Genomic DNA, 25176 nt, shown 5'->3' with positions numbered 1-25176 from the left:
TAGATCTGCTTTCAGAGAATAGTCAAGTTGGAGCTATCCAATACAGTCTACTAGCCTAGTAAATTGTTAATCCTTATGTGGAAGGAGATTTGTAAGAGGAAAATAACTTATAAAGCAGTCTCACATAAGAACAATTATGCAAAATTACTAATTAAAATATTGACAAACAAAACACAGTACTGTAATAAATTATACATAACCGTCAATTGGATTTATTTAAGGAGTAAAAGGATGCTTCAACATCAGAATATGTGCTCAAATGATGTATCACATAAACACATTAACTGAGAATTAAACAACTGAAAAGTTATGAAAACATACTATTTACCATTCAACAGCTACCCATGATTAAAAAAAAAAATACTCAGAATGATCTGAGAATAGGAGAAAATGTCCTCATCCTGAAAGAACTTATGAATGAATTATTTATTTTTTGTCACCAGGTAAAACATCCTTACCCATATTTTCTTCTCTATATCACTGTGGTTTAGACCTACAAATTATATATCCATATCCCCTTCTCAATAAGCTTCCCCCAATTCTGCCAGTCAGAAAGAGTGATTGGACAGAGAAAGGCAGAAGGAAAAGCGCAATTGTTTTTGGTTATTGTTATGGCAGCAAGTGGCAGAATGATGCCAGAACCCAGCATTTTGAGCAGAAGATATATAATTTGTGCAGTTCAACTACTAGTTGAGGTTGTGATGTTTTGATAAATTCAGAACAGACTGAAACTGTTTCCAACAGAGCAGGCACAGGTGCATTCTCTTGGATTTCAGGCCTGGACCATTGACAGATTCAATATGGGGTGTCACCCTAAATTTTTTCACCGTGTAGACGGGCTTCTCCTTTTGATATTTGAATCCTTCCAGGGTTTTTTTAAACACACAAATGTATTCAAATGCTATATGGATTATTGTGTTTTTCTGACCAAATATGATGCCTACTAGCACCACCTGTACCTACCATTATACTGAATTTATAAGGCATTGCAATAGGTCAAGAAAAAGAGGGGAGAAACTCATGATTTTTTATACATAATTAGGATAATTGTCCAAAGTTTATCTGAAGATATGGATAAAATATTAGTTTCAATTACAGCATATAACATTTAATAACATTATTATGCAGCAATATTTGTCAATTAAAATGTAGAGGAAAATCTCATTTACATTAGTAGTATAATTAGAACCAAATTAAGAGGAAGTTTAACAAAAGCAATACTAGAGATCTATGGATAATTCTAATATTATTAATATTCCTGGAAAAAAGTTAAGCTTAACATATTAAGACACAACCCTTGGTTATAGATGAAAAAACCTAATAACATAATAGGGATTTTTTCTATAATTTAGATCTATAAAATCTAAGCAATAACTTGATGGAATGGGCAGAACAGATACCATGTTTATACATATAAATTAGCTATATTTCAGAAAAGGCACTGCAAAATGTTGATAAAATTTTAATTATTTGTAAAAAAAAAAAAAGCCCAAATTTGCTTGTGATCCATTTGTAAATATTGGGTTGGCCAAGAAGCTCATTTAGTTTTTTCCATAAAACATACCTTTTTAATTTTCACCAATAGTTTTATTGATTTGGATATTTTGAGTATGTTGGCAATCTCCTGCTATTGGCTTCTAATGGGTAGAGGACAGGGGAGCTGCTAAAGATTTTCCAATGCATAGACAGCCCAACAGCAAAGAAGTATTTAGTCAGAATATCAATAGTACCAAGAAATTTCACAAACAACTTTTGACACAGCACTTTCAATCAGTCACAGCATTTTCTCCAAACACTGCACAAACCTATTTTTGCATTTCAGTTGTTTTTATCTTTCTCGAAATAATAAAGCATAATACACTGAAAACGTGTATTGTCTTCCTTTCTTTACTATTAAATGGCTGCACAAAAATTCACCAATTTTGATTTGCTTAAAATGCATGCCGATATGATGACTGCCACAATACAATCTAACAAAATTGTTTCAAGTGAAGTTAAAGACCACTAAGCACTACTAGAGCCATCACATGGAAAAAAACAAACAAACTTTTCGGCCAACCCAATACCTGATTTCTTCTGTACAATTTAGACATAAAGACAGTAATAGAAACAAACTAATAGATACAAAGAACAGGCTGAGGATGCCAGAAGGGAGTTGGACTGGGGCGCTGGATGTGAAGGGTAAAGGGATTAAGAAGTACTAATTGGTAGTTACAAAATAGTCATGAGGATGTAAAGTACGACATAGGGAATATAGTCAACAACATTGTAATAACTACGCTTGGAGACAGGTGGGTACTCGAAATATCAGGGGAACACTTTCCAAACTGTATGAATGTCCAACAACTATGCTATACAACTGAAACTAGTACAAAATAGTGTTGAATGCAAACTGTAATTTAAAAAATTACTAAAAACTAATAATATACAATAATGTTATTTTATTATCTTGAGCAGCAAAGACATATGAGACTCTCATAACTTAGATTTAAAAAAATATTTTTAAATATATTTTTAGAGAGAGGGGAAGGGAAGGAGAAAAACATCGATGTGTGAGAGAAACATCGATCAGTTGCCTCTTACACACCCCTCAGCCAGGGACCGGGCCTGCAACCCAGGCATGTGCCCTGACCAGGAATAGAATCAGTGACCTTTCAATTTGTAGGACAATGCTCAACCTACTCACTGAGCCACGCCAGCCAGGTCTGTCTTAGATTTTGAAGAACATTCCTAAAATTAATGAAAAGAGGTCAATATTTAGTCGAATTAGAATATTTGTCTATGGAATTAAAAACATATTACATGTGGACATATAAACCATGAAAAAAAGACAAAATAGTTACAATTTCTACAACTAAAAGTGTTTTGCTGACATATATCGGTTTTGTATAAGTCTTGTGCACTTTTATAAAAAACTCAGAATGGGAGGAATATAATCATGACTAACATTTTGTGCATAATTTGTGGCAGAATCTGTTTTCCTCACAATATTCCTGTGATTATTATGATTCCCATTTTGCAGAAGTAAAATTATCAACAAAGAATTTAAATCATATCCTGAGGTCTACAAAAGTAGTAAACACCTTGGGTTTATACTTTGTGAAACTTCCACTCTTAAACAATGAGAACACAGTTCTGAGAATACAACATATGTAAGGTATGGAAAGCTTACCAAATCTATTCGTTTGTAGAAAAAAATGTGTTAAAACAATGAGATGACATTTTACACAATCTGATTAGCCAAACATTAACACACTTGGAAAGCATCAAGTAATTGTTTTATATTAAGAAATCTGTGTAAGTACATTGATTAAATATATCTATTGAAAAATGAATCTGGAGTTTTAGCAACAACCTCCTTAGGTAAATATATAATATACACCAAATGTTCATCAAAATAATTTGTTATTCATGACATGAAAATGTGGGATCTTTACCATGATTAGGTTGATGATTATAATTAATAATCATAAAATAATAAGTATGATAATGATAATAATAAACATTCTATTTAATCATTTGAGTTATTTTAGTAAATATAGAAAATATGGGCAATATAAAAAATATCATCCACACTTCTATAGTTCAGAAAAAAAACCAACTACTATTGCATTTGTATTAACTGGCATCTTTTCAACATTGAAAACTTGAAGATCTATAGCACTATGCTTAAGTTCTCCTAAATTTTGAGTGAGGTACTTTGCTTTATAGAATCGATTGCACCTGATACAGAACACCTTCCTCTCTTTTACTAAATGTAGAAAGAGGCTACATTTCCTCTTTACCCTGAAAGATCCTCTATCAAATATAATGTTATAGAAGTTGTTGGAAAATGTGCTTTAGTTTCATTTCGCACTGTTAGGTGTCAACATATTACAGTTTTAATGTTTTAATTGTCCATTTACCTTCAATAATATATTTTCCTGAAAATCAAATATTATTTGTAAAAACTCTAATAAAAAGATAATATTTTATTATATATCAACCCTAAATATTTAAAGTTTCGTAAAGTATAACTAAAAGTTAGGAAATAATCTATATTTAATTAATAAAAAATTATAAGATTCTTAAAACCTCATATCTTTCAAAAAGTAAAATTACTATGGTTAGTAACATACACAAATTCTTTTAACAAGACTCTCTTAGCATAATAAAACCTGAGAGTTACATCCCTTTGTGAATAGTTAGTAATCTTTATTCTTTATGTTTACAGTATAATTTAAAACTCTTCTCACATATATTTTATTTAGAATGACATATTATATTTGTGTTGAATGTAAATACAGTATACAATTTATTTTTCTGTGAAAACACATGGAATAGACAATGGTCTGCCATTAGATTTTTTTATTGTTAACATTATTACATTTGTCTCCAATGTCTGCCCCTTTGCCTACCTCCACCCAGCCTCCTCCCTCCCTCCCCTCTCCTGGCCTTCAACACACTCTTGTCTTGTCCATGGACTATGCATATATGTGCTTTGGCCAAACTCTTCCTTTTCTTTTATCCATTCCTCTCCCCACCTCTCCTCTAATATCTATCAGCCTGTTCCATGTATCCATGTCTCTATTCCTATTTTGTTCACCAGTTTATTTTGTTCATTAGGTTCTACATTTAAGTGAGATCATATGGTATTTGTCTTTCTCTAATTGGCTTATTTCACTTAGCATAATAATCTCGAGTTCCATCCATGCTGTCAGAAAAGGTAAGATTTTCTTCTTCTTTATGGCCAAGTAGTATTCTATTGTGTAAATGTATCATAGCTTTTTTATCCACTCTTCTAAAGATGGGTACTTGAATTGTTTCCAGATCTTGGCTATTGTAAATATGAACACAGAGATGCATATATTTTTTCTAACAGATGTTTTAGGATTATCAGCATATATTCCAAGAAGTGGGGGTGCTGGGTCAAAAGGCAGTTCCAGTTTTAATTTGTTGAGGAAACTCCATGCTGTTTTCCACAGTGGCTTCACAAGTCTGCATTCCCTCCAACAGTGCACAAGGGTTCCCTTTTCTCCACATCCACCCCAGCACTTGTTGTTCGTTGATTTATTGATAGCCATTCTGGCAGGTGTGAGGTGATATCTCATTATGATTTTAATTTGCATCTCTCTGATAATTGGTGACATTGAGCATCTTTTCATATGTCTATGGCCACCTGTATGTCTTCTATGGAAAAATGTCTATTCAGGTTCTTTGCCCATTTGTAATGGATTATTTGTCTTCCTGGTGTTGAATAGTAAGTTCTTTATATATTTGGGAAATTAACCACTTTTTGGATGTACCATTGACACATATATTCTTCCATAGAGTTTTCTTTTTATTTTGTTGATGGTTTCTTTAGCTGTGCAGAAGCTTTTGAGTATGATGTGGCACCACTTGTTGATTTTTTTTCCTTTGTTTCCTTTGCCTAGACTGTCTGTACATTGGGACCTTATTTTGGAGTTCAAATGCATAAATGATATACTAGTTCAACAAGATAAATTATTTTTAAATAATCATTAACTGAGGACATGTTTTTTATTAATTTTAGAAAAAGAGAGAGAGAAGGAGAGAAAGAGAAAGAGAGAGAAACATCAAACGATAACCTCCTGCATATGCCTCAACCTGGTGATCAAACCTGCAACCCAGGCAACCCAGGCATGTGCCCTGGTCGGGAATGAAACCAGTTTGGTGAAGGCAATGGTGTTCCAACCAACTGAGCCAAGTGGCCAGGGCTAGATAAATTTGTTTTTAAAATCTGTAAAACGCTGTGCTTCTAATCAACTATACTGTGTTATGCACTTAAAAATCTGTTAAAACGTATATATCATGTCAGGTATTCTTACACACATACACACATAGAATAAAACACACAAGGGAACAAGAGAACTTTTGGAGATAATGAGTATATGTCTATCGACTTGATTGTGGTGATGGTTTCACAGCTGTATGAATATGTTCAAATTGACCAAACTATATAAGTGTATGCTGGTTTTGTATATTAATTATGCTTCAGTAAAGTTGTTTAAACAATAGAGAAGTCCTGACTGGTGTGGCTCAGTAGATTGAGTACCAGCCTGCAAAACAAAAGGTTGCTGGTTCAATTCCCAGTCAGGGCACATGTCTGGGTATGGGCCAGGTCCCCAGTAGGAGGCACTTGAGAAGCAACCATACATTGATGTTCCTCTCCCTCTCTTTCTCCTTCCCTTCCCCTCTCTCTAAAAATAAATAAATAAAATATTTTAAAAATAAAGAGAAAAAATATGCTTAGAGATTTTAGATTTTACATTAGGATGGTTTTAATGACATTTAATGACATTAAATTTTTAGAATATGACATCAAGAAATTCTTGTGACATTGTATAAGTGGATTCAAGTATGAATACAATTATTTAACAGCTTTTTCTCTAATATTAGAGTAGGCAAAATATGTAGTTATGGAAACAGTAACAAAATCAACTTTGAATTCACATAAATATTTTTATGTGAGTCAAAAATATGTATCATAATATTCTAATGGCTATCCTTTAAAAAGTCATGTTATATGCTTGACGCTATGCCAACATCTCTTATCTAATTCCATCCACACAATTATATAAGTTATTGATACAACTAATCTCACTTTATATTACAGGAATTGGAACTTATATCTTGCCCTAGTTCACAAAGCAACAAGAGAAACAGCTATCTTTGCCACAAATCACTCTTACTGCTCTGCCTGAGCTTCTAACCCCTATGCTGCATCTTTACCAGTGAAAGAACAGGTCGTGTTCATCTACTGTTTTACATAGTTATTAAGAAATAATGCAAGTCATATAACATCTATAAAAATAATGATCTTAAATCTGTCATTTTACAGAGTCAGCTAAAAAATCAAATGATGTGATTTAAAAATATGATGTTTGTCCAGAAAAAGTCCAGCCATTGTCAATATATCAAGAATGATGTAACCTGGCAGCCAAGGAGAGTGGACTGTAATGCACATGTGTGCACAATGACAACTTGACCATACTTGTCAGTGGGGGAGTTAGATGCCATTGAATGAGCATATGTACTTTGTAGCTGTCACATTCAAAATGACTGAGCAAGTAGAGCAACAAATCCACATCCAATTTTGCATTAAGCATGAACATTCCTCCATGGAAACTATTTGGATGATTCAGAAGGTTGCAACAATGGGCAACTGGTGATTGGCAGCTTCATCACGACAACACACCTGCTCATGCACCACTGCTCGTGCAGAGTTTTTTTTGAAAAACATCAAATCACCCAGGTGATTCAGCCCCTCTACAGACCAGATATGGTAGCCTGCAACTTTTCCCAAAACTAAAATCACCTTTGAAAAGGAAGAGATTTCAGGCTGTGAATGAGATTTAGGAAAACACAACTAGGCAGCTGACTGTGATTCCAACAAAGGATTTTGCAGTGTTTTGAACAGTGGAAGAGATGCTGAGATATATGGCTGGATAACTTCTGGACTGACCTTATATATCATGAAACAATTTGACAAAAATGTAAAATATTTTTGCACATCATTAGCATAAATGATCATAGAACATTTGGTATTGATAAAATTTAGGAAGTCCTTTTAAACAAAGGCAAAAAGAAAAAAGTAACCGAAGCACTTCTTGTATAACCAGATGGCCAGGCATAGAAAATCAGTAGTATGTAAATAACAGCATTTCAAGGGCGCATAAAAAATGACTAGCTACTCGACATCCACTTTATACATAGATGATCCCATGTAGACAAGGTAAAAAATATGTACTTTTTATTGTGACTAATGCAGTCCCTGGAGCTGCTAGTGCCGTTTTGAAGTTCATTTATATAAAAGTACAAAAACAGATGTGTCAGGAACATCTGGATCCTATGCTAAAATCAACTATGAAATATAGTACATATGCAATTCAAAATGCACATAAAATAAAATGGAAAATATAGTCAACTGTTACATTACTGAAAAGTCAGCACTGTTATTCTCCATGTTGATGTATATAGCAAATATCTTCTCCTTAGTATTAGCAAACATCACAGAGAAAGCAATATATATTACTCTAGGCAGCCAATGACATTATAACAAATAATTTTGAAAAGAGTACATGAGCACATTTTGATATTGACATAAGTTTATTAGTGACAGTTTTCTCTATCCTAACAAAAGTTTAGCAAAATATTTGCTTCAAAATAACATTCCTGACATATTTCAGAGAGGTTTCCAGCCAAAACAGGTCATCCACAGCTAATTATATGGCTTTTGTCTTTGTGCATATATTATGATTGGCAAACTGCCAATGAACCTGTATAAATAATGAACAAAGTGATGAATTTAAAAATTCTAAACCACTGGACCAAGCTGCTGTCTTAACAGCAAAGTATTAACTTTCACACCTGATCCCCATTCAGATAATCCTGAAGTATCTTTATCACACTTATTTACATTGTCTGCTCTCAAATATTAACACTAGTAATATGGAAGAGGATTACATTGCTGGGAATAAAATAAAGATTAATTTGGCTGAAGAACTATTTGATTTAATAAAGTTCTATTTTTTTAATTGCTTCTAATATCATTCACTTTAACCTATCTCTTTAAATCATTTTCTCACAGCCCTCTATGTCTAGTTTATGTCTACTGGTTTATCCTACATTGAACTCCTCCACTTTTATAGTCAGAAGTCAGGTTGTCTCTTCCATTGTATCAAACCTAAAAGGAGCTAGTTCAGTGGTATGTTTGCATTGATTATTCAGATTCCTCCTTTAATGGACCATCTGGTCATGTCATAACTTGAGACAGAAACAACTATTCATTTTTCCTCTGTAACAATATCTCATGCATTTTAGATCATTAATTTACTCTATAGAGTTATTTTATTCCAAGACAAATAATCCTTCCCCAATTCTGTGTTTAAAATTCATTTAAAGATAGGTGTAGTAGTTTTCCAGTACATTAATTGTAGAAGTTAATTATTTGCCAAAAGTTATGTTACTTTTTTCTATTAAAAAAGAGTACATAAATATTGAAGGAATTTAATTTTTATAGTTTCTTGTATTATTCAAGAAAATCTCTCCCATTATTTAACCTTTACCGTATCTTGATCTTTTCTCTATGTATAATGAAACTTGAGATACATTTGACATTTATAGAATATTTGGTTTAGCTTTTCCTATAAATATTCACAATAGGTTTCAATTTTAAAAAATTTACTTTTAAGTAAACTTTAAAATTTAAAGGGCAAATAATTTTCAGTTAGAGGAGCATATTGCAAATATGAATTGTATACATCTTGCTTTTGTAACTTTTACTAAGGGTGACACACATATACTATAGTTCCCATCATTTAAAATTTTTATGTAATTAGTAGGGGATGCTGATAATATACAACATTTTCAAATTAAGGTGAAGCTGGGCTTTGAAATCTGTCCCATAATGGGACTACAACAGACTACCAGTGAATTGGAATTTGTATTTTAAACCAGCTGTTTATAATCAGTTTTCTTAAGAATCATTCAGGAAGCTTTGTCATAATATACACTTCTAGGTGTGCTCTCTGTAGATTTTGATTCAATATATCTGGCAATCTGCATTTTGATATAAATTACCAATTAATTCTTAATTAGACTGATACACATTTAAAGTCAACATTTAGGAATATATGGTTTTCTGAGATATTCAAATCAGTGGTCCTTTTTTAAATACACACACACACACACTTATTTGGTTTATTATTTCTTTTTATTTGCTTAAGTACTGTTATGGACTAAATGTTTACCCACAATTTTTTTTTCTATTGGAACTTAAACCCCTGTGTGGCTGTATTTAGAAATGGGGATTCTAAGACAATAATTAAGGTAGGGCTCTAATCTAATAGGATCATTATTCTTATAAGAAGAGGATCAGAAAGCTCACTCTCTCTCTTAGCATGCACTCACCTAGGAATGTCATGCGATGACCTAAATAGAAGACCATCTGCAAGCCAGAAAGAGAGTTCTCATCAGAAATCAGTTATGGTGGCACCTTAATCTTGGATTTTTAGCTTCCACAACTGTGAGAAAATAAATTTCAGAGTTTTTAAAATCACCCATTCTATGGTAGTTTATTTTGGTAGCTTGAGCAAACTAACACATTAGATAGTAATTTCTTTCATTCTTAATTTTTAAAATTATTGTATTTATAGTAAACCTCCTTATTTCTAAAAGGAATGCTTTCATTTTTTCCTTTACTTAGTAATTTCAGGGCTTAAACAAAACCAAAACAAAAGGGGAAAAGTATATCAGTCAGATGTCAGCCAAGAAAATAAAGTTACTAAGACAAAAGTGGCCAAAAGGTACAAGGCTATATGGAATATTTAAAGTTTCTAATAGAGTAAATCTAAAAGTTCTCATCACAAGGAAAAAATTAACTATTGAGATGATAGATGTTAATGAACTTATCGTGGTGATCATTTTGCAATATAATGTAAGTCATTCAGCTGTGTACACCTTAACTTACAGTGTTGTATGTTAATTATATCTCAGTAAAACTGGAAGAAAAAGTTATTAAGCACTATCTGATTTGTTATATGAATTAGGCTTAATTCAAATGAGCAAGGGGTGGGGAAAGTTTGAGGGAAAAAAGGTCTGAATTGAGGAAGTCAGTCAATCAGAGAAAAAAGTCTATATTGGTGCACAAATCAAAGCTGCAGGAAAATCCAAGGACATCTGCCTGCTGAAAAACAATGGGGAAGGGTCATCTCCCAGCAACATCTGTGCAAACAGGAATTTTCAATTCTTGAGAAACTTTAAAAAAACTTCTTCCAAACTTTATGGAAGTTTTACTCTTGCTCATCTATAATCTGAAGTCTAGGGAAGGGGATTTATGGAAACAACACTCTCAGCCTTAGCTAAATCAACATAATACAACCAGCACGAGAACCAACAAAGAACTCTGCAGTTCAGCATTCTCTTTAGGTAAAGGTTAGTTTTCTTCCTGACTCTACACAGTAAAATAGAGTGTGATAAAAAGGCACTGAAATGAGAGTCAGAAAAAATGGGGAATGATGCTATTTATCCCTCAAATAACTATATAGCACAATACAGGTCTTTCAACATTTTCAGAATAAACATTTTCTTATATGAAATGAGATTATTAAATTAATTGTGACTGAAATTCCTTCCTAGTCTAAAATTCTATTATTCCCTTTATTATTCTTCATTGTCTCTTTGTTGGCTATAACAAAGGAAATCTAAAAATGTGGTTAGCTATTGGAGTCTTTATATATTAAGGATGGCTGAGTCAATCAGACACAAAATGCATTGTTTATTCTTGCTCTTGTATATTACATGTTCTTCAATGCCTTACATTTCTCTGATTTATCCCAGGTAAGATTTGCTTTAGGAACTCTTTCAGGTTTGTGTTCTTTCTTCTTCAATATCTATGTTACCTTTGATTATGATATTTCATCAATATGCACCCAATTTGAGAAGTTGTATTTGTGGGAGACATTAAAGTGATGCTGAATTTAGAAAGTGATATTTTAATTATCAACATTGCTTTATTGGAATAAAACAGAGTATAATTTCTCTTAAAATATCATATTATATGAAATTGAAGGATGTTTTCTTATTAATGATTTTATCAAAAGAGATTATTGTTATGAGGGAGAATAAATTAATTCTCTTTTACAAATTAATCACATAATTTATGAAAATATTCCCTTTCAGGAAGGCGGAACTGCTTTGCCTCCTCTTGAGTACGGATTCTGCTTAGTAACTTACTTTGAAAGAGTAAATTATAAAAATGAGTCAGGGTAACTTTACAGGGAAGAAATCTGGCACACTGTGTTTCAAGCAGGTAAATATTGACATCATTTATGAACCCCATTCATAGCACATACTTCAGGTAATGTGATGAGCATGACACTTAACTTCTGTGGAATTCCCTACAGTTCCTATAACCCTCCTTTAAACCTCAGGAGAGAAATATCAGATAACCCCCCACTGAGTGACATTGTACAGAATACCTTACTTACCAGTACTCCTTAAAACTGTTAAGGTCATCAAAAACAGGGACATTCTGAGAAACATCACAAAGAAGCCTAAGGAGACATAATGATTAAATATAATCTGTCAGGATGAGATTCTGGAACAGAACAATAACATTAAGAAAAAAACTAGTGATATGTGAATAAATTGTAATATACAAAGTTTGGCTCTGGAGTTGTAACAAGTATACCGTGAATATATAAAATGTTAAATATAAAAATGAAGGTAATATGGGAACTCTGCCCTATCAACTTTTCTATAGATCTGAAACTAGTCTAGAATAATGTTTATGAAAATCATAGATTATTAGATTAAACATCATTATTTTATTTATTCATTCACTCAACAGACATTAAATACTTGCATTTAAACACTACCACACACACATCTAGATTTGATTCCCCCCAAAAGAGAAAAAAACCCTCATTGTTTGCTAATATTGGTACCATACTCTTTAATAGTAACAGTTACTTGGAGAGGATTATGGTTTTCCCTTTAGACAGAGCATGGGCTGAGCTGTTCACCAGTTTCCATCTAATCCATCCGTCTCATTTATTTTTTCTCTGTCCTCGAAGGCATTTACATTTGTAACTCACAACCTGAGTAGCGAGACAGTACGTTAAACTAAATTGGTATACAGTGTAATAAAAAATGTAAGAGTGTTTTTATATCATGTGAAGATAGAAGTAACTAATATTTTTCAAATTCCAATTGTTTAATTGTGTTGAATTATGCCTCACAGAAATATTCTCAGGTACGAATGGGAGCGTGGCAGAAAGAAATGTGAGAGTAGGGCAGATAGGCTGAGATGACAGCACTCTACACACTTGGTAAGCCAGTAAGTTGCTTACTCTCACTAACTAACAGTGCTTCTTCAACTTGGCTAATCACTAGAATTACCTGGGAATTTGTTAAAAACACTAATTCCCAGCGGCAGTGTCTTAAAGTGAGGCCTCATTGCCGGCAATATTAGCATCGCTAGGAATTTTTGAAAAACGCAAGTTCTTGAGCCCCACCCTAGATACGACTGAGATGTAAACTCTGGCGCTGGAACTCAGAAAGAGTCTCTGATTCCCAAAGCTATTCAGGCAATTCTAATTTCGGGCTGAAACTTAAGAATCACTTCCCAAAGTGTCTGATACAGTTATGTTAGCGGCACTGTTTTTATCTGGCGTTTACGAGGAGTGAGGGAGATACTGCCCATATAAAGATACGAATGTTGTGGAGAGATATGTGGCTCCATCATTCTACTCAACTCACGGATTGCAGTAAGTTTACCTTTGATGCAGAATAGTAGAAAACAAATAATCAAAGGACAAGAGAATATATCTACCTGCAGTGCTTATCACCCGAGGTTCATTCTAGATTACTACTTCTATGTCAACAACTTCTATGTTTTATTTAGACTACATTTTGAGAAATTATATGGTAAGTGGGAAGAAGTATTCACCCATTTCACATGTCATCTAAAGAGAGAATAGAAAAGGAATGTAGTTGGACAATTTTAAAAAGTTTTGAAAAATGTATATTTGAAATAATGTTCTGGCATTAATATATGTACCTTTTAAATTTATAAATATAATTATGTTGTATTTATTATAAGAAATTAATATATACTAGCCAGTAAAAATGATCATAAAGTCTGACCTATGAGCACTACACAAAATTAATTCCTCTTACTAATGAGTATAATTTTAGTAATGAAAAATTTCATTAACAAATTATGAGAGTTAATTTTAATTATTTTAAATATAATTGTAGTTTTTAATTTAAAATAGAGACTATTAAAAATCATTTGTATTCCTAAAAAATTTCATAATAAAAATATACACAAATTTAAATATATATATATTAAATTTAAATTAAGTCTGGTTACATGCTAGTTTTTTCTTGAATAGTTTAACTTATATTGATGGTTTTGGTCTATTCATTTTTATATTTGAGGTGAAAATAGATATTTGAAATACTACCACAAACAATTGTAATGGATGTTTCTGACAAGGACTCTTTGACGTACTGAAACGTGATGGTTGCAGTGGGCTTTTCATAGCTGTCTCCTACCTGCCATTTGAAAGGAGAGTTATACCACTTTACATTAAAAGGTACACAAGACACAAGAGAGAAAACAGGGAAAAGGAGACAACTTTCAGCTAATGAGGTCTAGTGTAACTCATTAATAAAAATTGAGACAGAGATATGACAATATTTTTTACTTAAAGCTAAATATGTGAGATAATCAGGTTGTCATTTGTAACACAAATGTTTGCTCAGCATGAAATTTAAATTGCACCAGGTATTTTTTTCCTAGCTTGTTTTCATAACCCCCGTCCACCATCCACCTTCATTTAGGATCAAAATAATTAAATTAATTATTTTGTTCTCTGTATTTGGTTGTTGTTGGGTTTTTTTGTTTGTTTTGGTGGTTAAACCTTGGTATATCTACTTTCCAATCAGAATATACTTTTAAAAAGTAATATGAAAAGTATCCTTTCCATGGGTTTATATTTAGGGAATAATAATAATTCCTATTTTCAAAATGAGAAATGCAGCTTAATTGAGAATTTAACTCTTTATGAAAGACAGACAATATCAGACAATGTGAACCCGGGTTACCAATCACTTCACATTCCGTATCTTTAGTGTCTTCTTTGACCCTAGTTTTCAAAGTTTTCTGAGTTTTTCTTTATTTCTCTCCTACCAATACTGAAGTCATTTTCATTCTACCTGTATTGATAAAGTTTCCCCACCCGCCTACTTTCGAGGTCTTTGTGATTGGCTTGTTAACAATGCCTAATAACAGAGAAGCTCTTTCGCGTTCATTTTTGCTTTCGTGTGGTTGTGAAGGTGAAAACCTGTGGGGCTGCAGCGCATCGACTCTGAGTAAGACTGATTTTCTCTTACTTCTTCACCCCAGGCGCAGCGCATAATTCCTCACGAGTGTCTTCTGTCACAGAGAAGCACCAAGACTCAAAAGAACTTGAAAAAAGGGTTAGATAGATGGCTTAGTGGATAAAACTCCTGACCCTTTACCTCAGAGAACATGGCTTAGATTCAAACTTCCAATGTAAGTGAAAAGAGATTTACCGAGTTACTGATATTCCCTGTGCAGAGGGTTTTAGAATTGAAACAAAATAGCTGTAACCACAAAAAAACAAAAATGTACACAAAATTCAAGACTAAATTTACTGGGAACACCACTAATCTCCAGAGCACATGGCTTTGGAATTTGAAATTAGGACTGTTCCATATCCTGAGTTATTATCAATTCAGCTTTTCAAAGAGTCATCTCTGAGCCCTTTTTAATGTCTTCAGCATCCATAGAAAATAAGACATTGTTAATTAAAACCACCATCTGTATTTATTTTAAAAGAAAATGACTATTTTGATAAATTTCAAGTGTGCCACTCATATATTAAATAAGTATTAATTAATATCTCAACTTCTTTAAAGATTCACTGAAAAAATTCAGCAAACTCAATAATTTATTGCAAATATGCAGTGATATTAAAGCAGTACCATAAAATTGATAATGTATTGTACTATATCAACCCATTTTTGGCATCCCTTTTTAATCTGCATAATTGTTTTTATTGTTTTAATGCATTATAATTTTTGAATTTTTGATTAGGTATAAATCATTATATCTATCCAGCTATTAGGTCACTTCAGTAGAGCTAATCTTTGTTTCCAATATGTTCCTATAAATCTTAATGCATTTTTTACATGGAATAATAATTGATTGTTTCCTCATCTAAAGCCATTGCTCCTAAGAGAGATTCATGTCATAAAGTTTCCAGTTATGTCTTACATCAAATACAACATTAGAAACTAGAAAGTTCTTAATTGATATTGAGGGAAAAACAAAAAAAAATGAGTGTTTAAGTCTGAAAATTTTAATTATTTTAGATAACTCAGGAGTTATAAAATTCTTTTCAAAATTGCACTGCTGCTTTGTAAACGAAGAACTAGTGTATCACTGCTGTAATTAAATAACTGAGGTCTGTAATGTGTATGTAGGAAAATCAGCTACACTATAGAATCTCTTTAGTGTTTTGTTTGCTTTCTTTGTTTGTTATAACACAGCATTAAAAATTATGTACACTAGAAAAATGGTCATAACTTTCTGCTAAGAAAGTACTTCTTATTTATATGTTGGAATTAATTATATATTATGAGTTCAAAATATTCTAAAACTTTTCACAATTCTTAGAGAACACTCTGGCTTCACTGCATTCTTTTATGTGCTTGAGGAACTCCAGTTGTCTGAACAAAACCATACTCTACTGTAGCTTTATCACGTTATAATACTGTAGTAAATCATTTGCATTTCTAATTCTTTATTTTTTTAAGAATTTGCTTTTTAATGTTATGTACCAATGCTTTTTACACAATTTCTATCTCTCTCTCATCTCTATTTCTATCTGTATCTACATCTATCTATCTCCATCTCCACCTCCATCCATCTTTAAATAAATTGGTACTTTTTCATGCCATCTGTCGAAATTCCAAATCTTGATTCTTCCCTGAAGATTTTTGGTTTTGCAGATTTCCTGTGGTTATTGAATAGGGGTCAGGATGTAACCAAATGCAGTCTAGCTGCCTGCTTCTTTGAAAGCCAATATCCAGGAGAAAGGTGCTGGTGTAAAGGAAAGAGGTTTCCTTTCCGGTGTCAGCAACCTGATAAGATAAGGGACTTTTGCCTCAAAGCTTTATCTTAATATCTCTGGTCAAGTCAGTGATTCTTACAGGGAGTTGGTGGGAATTTGGGAAAGGGGAAACTCCTAGGTGGGGTGCAGACTTGCCATTTCTCTTGGGAGTTAGGGGAGAGGGAGGGGACTGGCAGGGGAGTCACACAACTTCTTCCAAGCTCACTTGCTTCATTCCAGTGTTCTCTAATTGGATTATCATTTCCCCCTTCCTTGACACCTGTGGTTCATGGCCAGCACCAGTATATCTCACAATTGCAAGAAGAACTGAAGCACAGGCCTGACACAACTTTGATTACTAGATGGGAGACACTATATTATGAGTACAACCTAACACCTTAGTGCAAACAGAGGTTTTATAAGGAGGGAGGAGAGGGAAAGTGGAACAGAGATCAAAGGGGAGGGGTTGTGACCATGCAGGCAGTGCCCTTGCTGGTCTCCATATGGATCTTTATGGTCAGTGTCCTTGAATCAGTGGGAGTCCAAGGTCAGACTGTTTATTAGGTTCACACAGGAACTGAACCTGTTAATTCTAGTAAAGTATATTTAGAAAAGAAACTTTTAACCTGTAAACTCTAACTTTGAGAGAAAAATCAGTTTGGAGCGAGAAGCTGGTTTTAATATTTGCTAAGATTAATATGGGTAACTTTATATAAGTATAATGTATTAATTCTCCCTTACAGAGATGCACTGTCCAGGCCCTCTTTTCAGAATCAGATCATTCCCCCTACCTCCTGAAAGTGTGTTTGCTGCTAATGACTGTCAAGAACTGTCAAAGGTTTGAGATTTCACTCTACTTGCAAGCTACAAAGTTAGCCCACCACAGATTCATGGAGGCTAGTAAAAGACACAAGATTCCTGAGTCAGTTATAATGGACTCGGTATTAGGACAATCACTGTAATCAATATACTAACATCATTTCTCCACGTGTGACTTAATCAGTGGAAGAAGATATGCATACCTGTGTTGTGTTGCATTACATAAGATAAACCCTTAACTAATAGAATGTGAATTTTGTATAATAAGCAGTAGCATGCCTGTCCTTTGCTCTAGCTGGAGTCATTATCTTTATTATACTGAACAGTAAGCATCCCTATTATTTGCTTCAGAGGGAGACATCATCTCTGTCTTCCAAGGATCTTCATTATAGAAACATACTTGAAAAGATAGGAACAAAGAGGAGTAGTGTCTCACTCACAAAATATGCAGAATTATCAAAGACCAATAAAAGGTTGAATTGCACAGGGTTAAAAATAACTGCTTCACACAACCTTACTCTTCTACCAGGAACAGCTGGCATATAAAATGTGGTTGATGTAGGAATTCAAAGACGAAGTTCTCTTTTTTCAATTGGACCGACTCTGCTGGGATCCCTGTAGGATTTTCTGAAGCCTCAGTTGCTCTTGTACGATGTTAAACTTTTCCCTCTGCCTAATCCTGAGTCCATCAATCCATTACACCTTTTCCCCAGACAGTACTCCCCTCATTATGTTCCAGCATAAAAATGTCCATTTCAAAATGTGTTTTCTACCTAAGAAATTCCTCACACTGATGTCCTTGAATTATCTCTACCCTACCAACCATGGCTGTTAGATTCTTACCAGGGAGCATAGAGAGCATTAAGCTTCCTCAGAAATGGTGTTTGAACTTGAATTATATCAGGGGAAAAAAAAATCTGTATTTTGTTTTAAGAGCAGTTTTAGGTTTGGAAGGTACAGAGATATTCCATAAAATCCAAATTCATATGGGTATAGCCTCTCTCATTTTTAACATTCCCTACCACACCAGTATGTCACAATTGAAGCTCCTTTAGCACATCATTCTAACCCAAAATCTATAGATTAAATCAGGTTTTAACTCTTGGTGTTGTACATTCTATTTGTTTGGACAAATTTATAATGACATGTATCCATCATTATTGTATCAGACAAAGTATTTTCACTGCCTTAAAATCACCAGTGCTTCGTCAATTCATTCCCTCCCTCCTCTGTCCTTGGTAACCACTGATCTTTTCAGTGTCTATACATTTTTCCTTTTCCAGAATGACATATAGTTGGAATCATATAGTAAGTAGCTTTTTCAGATTGGCTTCCTTCCCTTAGTAATATGCATATGGGTACTCCATGGCTTTTCATAGCTTGACTGAACTCATTTTTAAAAATATTTTATTTATTTATTTTTAGAGAAAGGGGAAGGGAAGGAGAGAGGGAGAGAAACATTAATGTGTGGTTGCCTCTCGAGCACCCCCTACTGGGGAACCTGGCCTACAACCCAAGCATGTGACCTGACTAGGAATCTAACTGGCAACCATTTGGTTCACAGGCCAGCACTCAGTCCACTGAGCCACACCACCCAGGGCCAAATTCATTTCTTATTAGCCATGCATAGTAATCCATTTTCTGGATATACTGCATTTTATTTATTTACCTAAAGGACATCTTGAATGTTTCCACTTTATGACAATTATGAATAAAGTTGCTATAAACATTCACATGCAAGATTTTGTGAGGACGTAAGTTTTAAATTCCTTTATGTAAATACCAAAGGGCATGGTTTCTGGATTATATGGAAAGAGTATGTTTAATTTTATAAGAAACCACCAAACTAACTTCCAACGCTGCTGTACCATTTTGCATTCCCATCAGTAATGAATGAGAGTTCCTGTTGGTTGGTGTTCTTTCTTTCCAGCATTTGGTGGTGTCAGTGTTCTGGATTTTGGCCATTCTAAAGGGGTATAGTGCTATCTTGTTGTTTTCAGTTGTACTTCCCGAAATGACACATGATGTAGAACATATTTTCCTTTGCAATTTGCCATTAGTATATCTTCTTTGGTGAGGTGTTTATTTAAGTCTTTGGCCCATTTTTATTTATTTTTTTAAGTAATTAAAAAAATTTATACCACATTTTTTTATTGTTCTTCAAGTACAGTTGTCTCCATTTTTTCCCCTCCACTCCCCCTCACCTCAGCCATCCCCTCTTCCCACCCTAGATCCTACCCCCCTTTGGTTTTATCCATGTGTCCGTTACACATGTTTCTGAAAACCCTTCCTGCATTTCCCCCCATTATCCCCTTCCACCTCCCCTCTGGCTTAAGAACAAAATTAAGTTTGTTCTTAATTTCAGTGCCTCTGGTTAATTTTGTTTGCTGGTTTGTTTTGTTGATTAGGTTCCACTTATAGGTGAGATCTTTGGTCCATTTTTAAACAAGTTGTTTGTTTTCCTATTATTAAGAGTTTTTATTTTTAAATATTATGGATAGCAGTTTTTATCAGATATGTCTTTTGCATATATTTTCTCCCAGTCTGAGGGTTGTATTGGGTTGGCCAAAAAGTTTATTATTTTTCTCATATGATGGCTCTAGTAGCGCTTAGTTATCTTTAACTTTATTTGAAACAATTGTGTTAGATTGTACTGTGACACCTGTCATATAAGCATGTATTAAATAAACTTATCAAAATTGGTGAAATTTTGTGCCACCATTTTAATATTAAAGATAGAAAAATATGCAATATTTTTGGCATATATGCTTTATTATTTTAAGAGGTAAAAACAACTGAAATGCAAAAAATTATTTGTGCAGTATATGGAGGTGCAGTGACTGATCAAATATGTCAAAAGTAGTTTGTGAAGTTTCTTGATACTATTGACATTTTGGCCAAATAATTTTTTTGCTGTGGGGCTCTTATGCATTGGAAGATGATTAGCAGCACCCTTGGCCTCTAGAAGCCAGCAATGAGAGATAGCCAATATACTCAAAATATCCAAATCAATAAAGTTATTAGTGAAAATGAAAAATATGCCTTTTATTTTACAGAACAAATTTAATGGACTTTTTGGTCAACCCATTATCTTTCACTCTCTCAACAGTGTCTTTCACAGAGCACAAATTTGTAATTTAAATGAAATGCAGTTTATCAATTTTTTCTCATGAATCATGTCTTTGATATCATATCTTAAAAGTAATCTCCAAATTCAAGATCATCTAGATTTTCTTATATGTTATATTCTAGTAGTTTTATAGTTTTGTGTTTTACATTTATACATGTGATCCATTTTGAGTTATTTTTTATGCAGAATGTAAGGTCTGTATGTAGATTCTTTTTTTTTTGAATGCAGATATCTAGTTTTTCCAGCATCATTTATTAAAAAGACTCCTTGTCTTAAATTATATTTTATTGATTATGCTATTAGAATTTTCCTGATTTTCCCCCTTTGCTCCCCTCCACCCAGCACCCCCCACTACCTCAGGCAATCCCCCCACCATTGTTCATGTCCATCGGTCATTGTACAGGTTCTTTGCTCCATTTCCTGTACTGTACTTTACATCCCCATGGCTATTCTGTAACTACCCATTTGTATTTCCTAATCCCCATACTTCTTCATCCATTATCCCCCTCCCTTGCCCATTTGTCAACCATCTGGTAACTAACTTCTTTTCTTTTGCTACTTTTAAGAGTCTCTCTTTATCTTTAACCTTTGGCCTTTTAATTATGATTTGTCATGGAGTGGGCCTCTTTGCATCCATCATAATTGGGCCTCTCTGTGCTTCCTGAATTTGTACATTTATTTTACTCACCCAATTAGGGAAGTTTTCTTTCACTATTTTTTCAGACAGATTTTCAATTTCTTGGTTTTCCTATTCTCCCTCTGACACCCCTATGATGCAAATGTTGGACTTCCTGAAGTTGTCCCAGAGGCTATTTATACTATCCTCATTTTTTGGATTCTTTTTTCTTGTTCTGTGTGGTTGTTTTGCTTCCTTATGTTCCAAATCATTGATTTGATTCTTGTTTTCATTCACTCTACTGTTGTTCCCCAGTAAATTGTTCTTTATTTCAATTAGTGTATTCTTTGTTTTTGACAGGGTCTTTTTTATGCTGCTGAGGTCTTCACTAAGTTCCTTGAGCACCCTCGTAAACAATGTTTTGAACTATGCATATGATAGATTACTTATCTCCATTTCGTTTAGCTGTTTTCTGAAGTTTTGATCTGTTCTTTAATTTGGGCCATGCTTCTTTGTCTCCTTGTTTTGGCAGCCTCCCTGTGTTTATTTCTATTTATTAGGTAGAGCTGCTTTGACTCTGTTTCTTGGTAGAGTGGCCTAATGTAGTAGATGTTCTGTAGGGTTCAGTGGCACAGTCTCCTCTATCACCCAAGCTGGGTACTAGAGGTGTGTCCTTCATGTGAGCTGAGTACACCCTGCTCTTGAAGTTGAGCCTTGGTTGTTGTTGGAAAATCAAGGAAGGGGATTTGGCCAGGCCAGTCAGATGCAAGACTGGCTGTGACCACTGCTCAGCAGCCTCTGCCCTCTGCGGAGGATCAACTTTGCACGGCAGGGTGGTGGTGCTCCATCGTGGTCTCTAGCTGTCCACCGAGTTTCCTTGGGGTTTCTTAGGTGGTGCAGGCCAACGTCCCCCCACACCTGTGTTCTGCCCAGGGCACCCTGCCTGAGCTGTAAAGCAATCTGTGCTGTTACATGGGCTGTACTTGGAGATTCCCAGGTGAAGGCAAGCTGTGAATCTAATTTGGCTGCTTCTAGGGCTTACTGAAGGCAGCAGTTGCTTGTTTGATAGGATTTAGGAGCCAAGACAAGCCATTCTTATGTAAAAGAAGCTTCAGTGGTCCCATAAGTTGGGTTCTGCAGAGCTTCTGGGGATCTCCAAGGTGGGTCAAACAGTGTTAGCCATATTGATGCCGTCTCAGATATGGCACAGCTTGCTGACTCTGTGGAAGGAGGGTTTATCAAAGGGACCATGACCTCTGCTCACCCTAATGCCACACAATTCATTTTCTCCCTGTGTACCACTGGTGCCTTTCAAGCTGTTATCCTGGTGCTGAAGCTCAGAGGGAGTGAGTCTGAGTAGGTGAGTCTGTGTGTGGCTTCTTTAAGAGGAACCGCTTGGGGATCCAGCAGTTTCTTCTACCCTCCCAATCCTTGCTGGGTTTTGCAGTGAGAAGTTTTGGGGACTTATATTCCTGGCACTGGAATCCTGGGCTGGGGGGTCTGGTGTGTGTTTGTGACTCCTTGCTCCTGAGATATTCCTCCTGAATTTTTATCCACGTGGGTGTTGGACCAGCCTGTTCCATTTCTGTGCTCCTTACCAGTCTGGATGGATGTGGTTTCTTTAATCCTATAGTTGTATCACTTCCATTCAATTTGATTTTGTGGTTGTCAGACTTCCATTCAGCTTGATTTCTGATGTTTCTGAGTGATCCTTGTTCAATATTTTAGTTGTAATTTTGATGTGGTTGTGCGAAGAGGTAAGCCATGTCTACCTACACTGCCCTCTTGACTGGAATTCTTGAAGAGACTCTCTTTGCTTCATTGTATTGCCTTTGTTCCTTTGCCCAAGGTCAGCTGATTATACTTATGTGGGTCCATTTCTGGGTTCTCAATCTGTTCCATTAATCTATTTGTCCATTCTTTCACTATTGCCACACTGTCTTGATTACTGTAGCTTTGTAGTAAGTCTCAAATTTGGGTAGAACAAGTCCTCCACTTTTATTTTTCAATATTGTGTTGGCTAACCTGGGTCTTTTGCCTCTTCATACTAACCTGAAAATGTGTTTATCATAATGTATACATTTATTTTCTGGAATTTTGATTAGAATTTTATTGACTCTAGCTCAAGTTGGGAAGACCTTACATCTTGATATATTAAGCCTTCCTATCCGTGGACATAAAATATCTTTCCATGTATTTAGTTCTTTAGTAACTTTAAACATATCTTATAGTTTTTCTCAATTTGCTATTGCACTTATTTTGTTCAATTTATATCTAAGTATTTTATTTTGAGACATGCTAATGTAAATTTTTCTGTGCTTTTAATGTCAGATTCTACTTCTTAATTACTTGTGTACAATAAAATGAATGACTTTTATATATTAATCTTTTATCCTGCAAAAGTACTATAATTTCTTTTTAAAGTATCTTTTATTGATTATGCTCTTATAGTTGTCCCATTTTTTTTCTTCCCTCTATCTCTCTCCACCCTGTGCTCCCCTCCCTCTGGAATTCTCCTTCCTTAGTTCATGCCCTTGGGTCATACGTATAAGTTTTTTTGCTTCTCCATTTCCCATACTATTGTTAACCTCTCCCTGTCTATTTTGTACCTACCAGTTATGCTTCTTATTCCCTGTACCTTTTCCTGCCTTCTCCTCCTTCCCCTTCCCTGCTGATAACCCTCCATATGGTCTCCATTTCTGTGATTCTTTTCCTGTTCTAGTTGTTTGCTTGGTTTGTTTTTGTTTTTGTTTTAAAGTTCAGTTGTTGATAGTAGTGAGTTTGGAAATATCCAGTACTTTGTTGATTTTTTCTGATTTTATACAGTCAATCATATCACCTGAAAACAAAGACTGTTTCATTTTGTTTTTCCCAGTCAGTACACCTTTTCCCTCCTCTCCCCTTCTCTCACCCCTCCTACTTGATCCTTGCCTCTTCTCTCAGCTTGTCTTGTTCTGTCTTATTTAATTAGCTAGGGCTTTCAGTATGATGTTGAATAGGAGTGGTGAAAGGAGGCATCCTTGCTGTGTTCCAGTTCTTAGTGGAAATGCTTATAATGTCTCATGATAAAGTATGATGTTAGTTGTCAGATTTTGTAGATATTATTTGCCAAAGATAGTCTCCCCCTATTCTTTCTTTACTGCAGGTCTTAATTATGAATGGTTGTTGGATTTTGTCAAATGATTTTTTGGTTTCTATCCATGTGATCGTGTAATTATTCTTCTTTAGATTGTTTATGTAGAGGACTACATTCACTGATTTTTTAACGTTTCCCAGACTTGAATACCTGGGATAAGTACCACTTGGTCATATGTATAATTGTTTTTATACATTGTTAAATTTAGTTTGCAAATATTTTATTGAGCATTTTTGCATCTATGCCAATAAAAGGTATTAGTTTATAGCTTTTTATTCCGTTCTTGCTTTCTTTTTTTTTTTGGAAATGTGTCTGGTTTTGGTATTTGAGTGATGCTACACTGATAGAATAAGTTAGAGAATGCTCCCTTTGCTTTTATACTCTGAAAGATATTGTAGTGAATTTATACTCTGAAAGATATTGTAGTGAATTTATATAATTTTATTCTTAAATGTTTGGTAGAATTCACTGGTAAAACTGTCTGAGCCTGGTGTGTTTTGTTTTAGAAGGTTGTTAATTGTCAATTTAATTTCTTCAAGAAATAAAAACCTATTTAGATTATCTATTTCTTCTCTTGTGAGGTTTGGGAGATTGTGTTTATCAAGGAATAGGTCCATTATATTTAAGTTATTAACTATGAGGGCATAGAATTGTGCTTAGTAATCCCTTATTATTCTTTTAATGGGACCCACAGTGATGTCCCCTTTTTCATTTCTGTTGTAGTAATTTATGCTCTTTATTTAATCAATATTTATTTTTTGGTTAGCATGGATAGAGGCTTATCAATTTTATTGAAGTTTTCAAGCTTTGGTTTCACTGATTTTCT

Source organism: Desmodus rotundus, chromosome 2 (genome assembly GCF_022682495.2).
Source record: "Desmodus rotundus isolate HL8 chromosome 2, HLdesRot8A.1, whole genome shotgun sequence".
Taxonomy (NCBI): Eukaryota; Metazoa; Chordata; class Mammalia; order Chiroptera; family Phyllostomidae; genus Desmodus; species Desmodus rotundus.
This window is presented reverse-complemented; position numbering follows the sequence as displayed.